Here is a 7,186-nt window from a genome sequence, read left to right as displayed (position 1 = left end):
CATTTTCAGAGGGCAGTTAAGAGTCAACCACATTGCTGTGAGTTTGGGTCTGGAGTCACATATAGGCCAGACTAGGTGACAACAACAGATTTCATTCTCTAAAAGGCATTAGTGAACCAGATGGGTTTTTACAACAATCTGATAGCTTTATGGTTACTATTACTAACTTTAATTCCAGGATTTTTTAATTAACTGAATTTAAATTCCATAGCTGTTATGTGGGATTTGAACTCATGTCTTACTGGGTTATTAGTTTAGATTTTCTGAATTACTAGCCCAGTGACATTACCACTACACTACAGTTCCCCCTGCAAGTATATGTGCCAATATTATCTCACCAGGTTTCCACACTCCATTCAACAGGAAAGAAAATATTGTGCCTGCAGTAAGGGCTCATAGGGTAAATATTTAGTTTGCATGCAAGGAGATTATAAGTGAGCACAGATTCGACTCATACAAAGATTGCAATAAATTTGTTTATATCACCTCTCTACTCGTATCTCCTCCATCACATGTACTTCTGATTAGGATCAGTTTTTGTAATGGGAACAGTTACTGCTACGACAAAATGAGAAAGACATGCTTAAGTATGACCACTGATTTATTCTATTCTGTACCTTTACTGTTTCCAGGTGGTCTGTCCGGTTTTATTTTTATTATTGTTTTTTGTAGCGGTTTATTACGTACAACTAATTAACTGAATTTAAATTCCCCAGCTGCCATGGTGGGATTTGAACTCCCGTCATTAAGTCCAGGCTTATAGGAATTACTAGCCAAAATGACATTACCACTATGCTACTGTTCCCTTTTAGTTGACGTTTGTTTCAGCCACAATAATTAGCTGAACCTTCTAGCTATGAGGGCATCCCTGGCCAGCAATGTTCGTGGTTGTTCTGGCGATGGCCACATCCTCATCTTGTGGTTGCACTCCAGCTGTGCATTGATGGAATAATATCCCTTGCGGTTGATGAAAACTCCAGGTTGCTGTGGTGATCCTCGGATTGGCACGTGTGTGCAATCGATGGCACCCTGCTCCTGTGGGACGTCAGACAGAGAGGCGAATGCGAGTGCCCACTCATTCTGGCTACTTTCATCTCAGGGGAAGGTTACATAACTCTGGTAAACAATGCCTCGTGCATTTATTGTGCAGTGGACTGCGAGACACTCGATATGTCTCTGATAGTGCCCTGTTGGGAACCAGAGGCAAAAAATTGAGGGCGGTCGTGGCTTGCACAGCCATTGCTAATGCATGGCTGCCAGGCCCAGCAGATATCTTGGGCTCAATTTTGCCAGGCCCGAGGTGGCGGGATTGGAGGTGTTTGAGGTGTTAAAATCGCAAAAAATGGTGTGTGGGCCCAATCCCACCTCCATCCAGCCCCCGAGCAATTTTCCCAGAATCGGGGTTTCAGACCCCGTTTCCATCCCGCCTCCAAGAGGCAGGATAGGCCCTTAAGGCCCTTAACAACCAGTTAAGTGCCTCTATAATCCAATTTTGAGAGGCCTTTCTGATTTTTAGACATTTCCCCCATCTTACACGTCTCCTCTGGAACACGCCAGTTAATCCTGGTGGCCTCACAAGTGGATTGCTTAGTAACAGCTGCAGCTCCACCATTAAAAAGGAGTTTTCAGCCATCATCATTTGCAGGTGGCAGAACTTTGTTGTCTCAGGTCTGGGGGAACTTTTAGCAGGCATACCCATTGTTGTGGAAGTTTGGAGCCTGACACCCATCTCCAGTGTGACCTCCTGGGAAACCCCTCTCCCCACCTTGACTGAGCGCTTCCTCAACTGAGGAATACAGCAGAAGCATGGGAACCATTTATTTCCTTTCCTCCTGGACATCAGATTCGGACGAAGACCCGCCGCGGCAGCAGCAGAACCATGAGCAATAGCAGCACCAACAGCAGCAGCAACAACAGGAGCGCCAAGCTGCTGCTCACCTACCTGAAGCTGCACAGGCCAGGAGGCACCAGAGCGCGACCATATTGCTGCTCGGGATGCAAGGGATGCACTCATGTTGGCCAGATTTGCTTAGCCTGCACAATCAAACACTTTTGTCTCGCACCTTCTTAACAGAGCATTGACAATGGACAAGAACCTGCGGATTCCTATCACTCTGACCACCATACTGACAATTGAATGTCACCCTAAGCCCTCAATGTGAAAGTCCCATTTGTGAAATGACACAGGCCACAACTTCAACAGTTTGCCATCAAATCTGTTTATGATACCATGACAGGGATGGCTGGTCCAAATACAATACATCACAACACCCAATTGACTACCCTTGTGACTGCTTGTACATTATCTTCCTCTGACGTGTGCTCCTACGTGGTGCTTCCCCTGTGGCATCAGCAGATGTGGAGGCCCATTGCTCACTTTCTTGCTGCTCCTGTCTCGATGCCTTTGGCGGGCGTCCTCTGGGGTTGCGAACCTGTGAGGGCTCGGCAACAGCCTGCTGCTCCTGCGGCTGTGCAGAGGCTGAGATGCCCATTTCAGTTGGGTGAAGACTCTGGTGGGGCTCTGACTGAGGGCTTTGCCGTGGCATGGTCGTGTGAGCACTTGGAGAGGAGCCCCTACTTCCTTGTTGTCTGCCACCAACATCCCTCTCATGAGTCAGCCCCACTTCAGAGCTAGCAAGTGGCTTGACAGCACCTTGCTACACTTCAGGGGGGCTATGAGAATCCATTTCTGCACTGGAAGTCCTACTCCAGAGGACTTCCATGAAGGTCTGGTTTCTATGCTCAATAGCTGACCATCGCTCCTCAAGAGATGTAATTCTATTCTGAACAATGACCATGTTTTCAAGACCCTGGCGACCCAGCTCCTCCATGGCCATAGACATCCTCTCCTCTACCATAGCCATCCTCTCCTCTACGTAGCCAGCCTTACCATGGAGTTAGCCATCCTTTCCACGGAGGTTGCCATCCTTTCCACGGTGATGCGTTCATGCACCAATGCCTCCACAAAGGCTCTGCTCATGTTCGCAATGGACTCCTCCATTCGCTCCACACTCGCAGCAACCCTGGAGACAAAACCTGCCAGAGACTCCTGCACCTGTTCCTGGAGTTCCAGCACCGCTCTCCTTCTAGATGGACCCGGAGGCACAGGGTCGACATGCAGCTCAGCTGAACTGGCAGAGTCCTGCGCCCTCCAACGAGGTTTCTCCACTGCTGTCCGTCTCCACCATCTGCTGATGCTCACTTGTGAGCTGTGATACACCAGGTGCCTACACTATTCTATCTCGCGAAGGTCCCACCAAGGTGTGAGTGTCTGCGCTGGTGCTGGGTGCGCTGAATTCTGCTGACGCTGTGCCCTCAGAGGCTGCAGCTTCCTCTGAGGAGTCTGGAAGCTCAGGCTCTTCCTCTTGGACAGTGGGAACGGGAGCTTTCGATGGTCCTGTAGGGGAGTATTGGAAAGAGTTAAAGGTGTGAGGTTAAGGTTACATGCACATTGAATAGTGCAGATGTTCATAAGTCAATCTGTTAGAGCATCAGATTCATTATCAGTGACTCATGCAATGTCAATGAGAGAGATGCCAAACTCTTCTGTCACCAGCTTGCTGTGATGCACCCATCTGTCTGTCCCTCACTTGAGAATCCTCCTCGATCCCGGCGATTTCCAGGGCTGCCTCCTCCCAGGCAGTGAGCTGGGCTACTGAAGGTGGCCCTCCTCCTGTCATGGCTCTTTCCCAATTATTGTGGGCTCTCTTTTCCTGCAATGAGGGACACTAGTGGAGCTTGAGTGAGAATGAAGGAGTGTAGAGAATGCATAGCATAGATGCTTAGAGGGAGACAAAGGTCCCTCCCTGTGTGTTGTAAGTTGTTGTTGTTGTTACATCACTGTGATAGGGAGTGTGAGGGCTACTTGGTCGAATAGTTAAGTGAATGTGACCATAGAGAGAGAAGGAATGGGTATGGGTGCAGGGATGTAAGTGCCAAGTGGGATGTGGAGGAAGATGTTGGCAAAGCTGAGTGCTGGTGAGGAGAGGTGATGGGGATCAGATTGAGGCTGATGGGAAAGTCATACTCACTTTCCCTGTGCGGAGAAGGTCATGAAACCTTTTCCTGCATTGCAGCCAGGTTCTGCTGCTCATCGATATGGAGTTGACCTCCTGGGCCACTTGCAGCCACACAGCTTTAGTCTGCTGTGGTGGCTTTTTTCTCCCTGAGGAAGGGAAGAGCACCTCCTTATTCGATCTTGCTCCCTCCACCAGAGATTGGAGGGAGGGCTCATCGAAGCGAAGTGCACACTTTTGCTTGCTGGTGGACATAGTCGATCAATGAATTCCTTACTACAATCACCATAAAGTTAGCAATCTCCAGAAGAAGCAATCTTGCTTGCAGGCCTTAAATCCAGCAGCATTGATGACATCATCGGAGGTGACTTTCTGCATGAAAAGACTCATTGGGCCAGGGGTTCCCACGCACTTGAAATCAATTGCCTAATTAGGGGAAAATCGCACTTTTTCCCCACTTCACTTTAGAGTCGGGGTCCTGACACGAATGCTACCTGACAAACCCCAGCCCGCCCACACTGGCAAAAGCGAGCCCCAAGTCTTCTTCCAGGAGGCTGCAAGTGTCTGCTGTAATGTATGTACCTTTAAGGGGGAGAACTACTTTTTACAGCTCCTGTATCCTGTAGTACCGGCAGTGACCACACCTGTATATAAACCCTGAGTAGTGATCTGTACAGTCAGTTGCAGTTTGAACCCTCATTCAGTAAACACCTGTTGATTGTTCCCTGCAGTCTGTTGTCTGATTATTGAAGGACACAACATTAAGATACACGGATATAACATTGGCGACGACGCAGATTCGAACCTACCTGCAACTCTGCATCACCTCCCAGGGATTCGCTCCTGGAGAACAGTGGAAGGAGGTCGAGTCCAGAAGCACGGGCGTCGACCACGGGCAACCGCCCAGTCATCCAGCGGAGATTTGAGCATCGCAGGGGAGGCTGTCGAGAGCCAGGCTTGGCTTTCCAGTCATGGTGGTCCAGCGAAATGGGCTGGCAACAGGTACTGCGCAGACCCTTCCCGGACAGCACCAGCTAGAGCCAACCGAGCAGCACAGAAAAAGGCCGAGCAGCGTCGGCGGGGGAGAGAGAGAGGGCAGAGCGCACAGGGTGCAGCCGGTGTTCAGGACCGAGTGGCGTCAACGGGGGAGAGAGGCGAGAGAGAGAGCAGAGCGCAGCCAGTGGTTAAGGGCCGAGCAGCGTCAACGGGGGAGAGAGGCGAGAGGGAGCAGAGCGCAGCCCATGTTCAAGGGTCGAGCAGCATCAACGGGGGAGAGAGGCGCACAGGAAAACGCGAGGCGCTGCCATTGCCACGAGGACCGCAGAGAGCGGCATTGGCAGCAGCGCAGGAGCAGCGCACGAAACCCACAGGGCGTCGCCATTTGCCACAAGGACCGCCGAGAGCGGCGTTGGCAGCAGTGCAGGAGACGCCATTTAAAGCCGCAGCGGGGAAGAAAGGAAAGCATGGGAGACGCCATTTTAAGCCAGTCTAACCACACCCAAAAATGCCGAAGAGTGGCAATATCGCAGCGTTCCACAATGAAGTCGCAGCATTCGTAACAAAATAGACGAGTTAAAGGCACAAATAGCTACATATGGGTATGATCTTGTGGCCATTACAGAAACATGGCTGCAGGGTGACAATGCCTGGGAATTAAACATACCAGGTTATTTAACAATCAGGAAGGACAGGCAGGAAGGAAGGGGAGGTGGGGTGGCTATGTTAATAAAGGAAGGAATCACTGTAATACAGAGAAATGATATTGGGTCAAAGGATCAGGATAATGAAACAGTTTGGGTGGAGATAAGGAATAATAAGGGGAAAAAAACACTAGTGGGTGTAGTATATAGGCCTCCGAACAGTCGCAACTCGGTTGGACGGAGTATCAACCAGGAAATAGTTGAGGCTTGTAATAAGGGAACATCTATAATTATGGGGGATTTTAACTATCATATAAATTGGACAAATCAAATTGGGCAGGGCTGCCTTGAGGATGAGTTCATTGAGTGTATTAGGGATGGGTTTCTTGAGCAGTATGTAACTGAACCAACCAGGGGGCAAGCAACCTTAGATCTGGTCCTGTGTAACGAGACAGGATTAATTAAAAATGTCCTAGTAAAGGATCCCCTTGGAATGAGTGACCATAACATGGTTGAATTCCATATTCAGTTAGAGGGTGAGGAGGCTGTATCTCAAACAAGCGTGCTAAGCTTGAATAAAGGAGACTATGAAGGTATGAGAGCGGAATTGAGTAAAGTGGATTGGGAAAATAGGTTAAAGGATAAGACGATACATGATCAGTGGTGTACATTTAAGGAGTTATTTTACAAATTCCAAAAAAAGTATATTCCACTGAGAAAAAAAGGGTGTAAAAGAAAAGACAGCCATCCGTGGCTAAGTAAAGAAATTAAGGATAGTATTCGACTAAAAACAAGGGCATATAAGGTAGCCAAATCTAGTGGGAGGATAGAGGATTGGGAAAACTTTAAAAGACAGCAAAAAATAACAAAAAGATTGATTAAGAAAGGGAAGATAGATTATGAAAGTAAATTAGCAAAAAATATAAAGACAGATAGTAAGAGTTTTTATAGTTATATAAAAAGAAAAAGGGTGGCTAAAGTAAATGTTGGTCCCTCAGAGGATGAGACCGGGAAATTAATGGTGGGAAATATGGAGATGGCAAAAACACTGAATGAATATTTTGTATCAGTCTTTACAGTAGAGGACACCAAGAATATCCCAACACTTGACAAGCAGGGGGCTATAGGGGGGGAGGAGCTAAATACGATTAAAATCACTAAGGAAGTAGTACTTGGTAAAATAATGGGACTCAAGGCGGATAAATCACCTGGACCTGATGGCTTACATCCCAGGGTTTTGAGGGAAGTGGCGGTAGGGATTGTGGATGCATTGGTAATAATCTTCCAAAACTCCCTGGACTCAGCAAAGGTCCCGGCAGACTGGAAAACTGCTAATGTAACACCCTTATTTAAAAAGGGCAGTCGACAGAAGGCTGGAAACTATAGACCGGTTAGCCTAACATCTGTGGTAGGTAAAATTTTGGAGTCCATTATTAAGGAGACAGTAACAGGACATTTGGATAATCATAATTTAATAAGACAAAGTCAGCATGGTTTTATGAAGGGGAAGTCATGTTTGACAAATTTGCT

The sequence above is a fragment of the Somniosus microcephalus genome, chromosome 5, assembly GCF_052327205.1.
Source record: "Somniosus microcephalus isolate GS21.2 chromosome 5, FLI_Smic_1.0, whole genome shotgun sequence".
Classification (NCBI taxonomy): domain Eukaryota; kingdom Metazoa; phylum Chordata; class Chondrichthyes; order Squaliformes; family Somniosidae; genus Somniosus; species Somniosus microcephalus.
Note: the sequence above shows the minus strand (reverse complement) of the source record.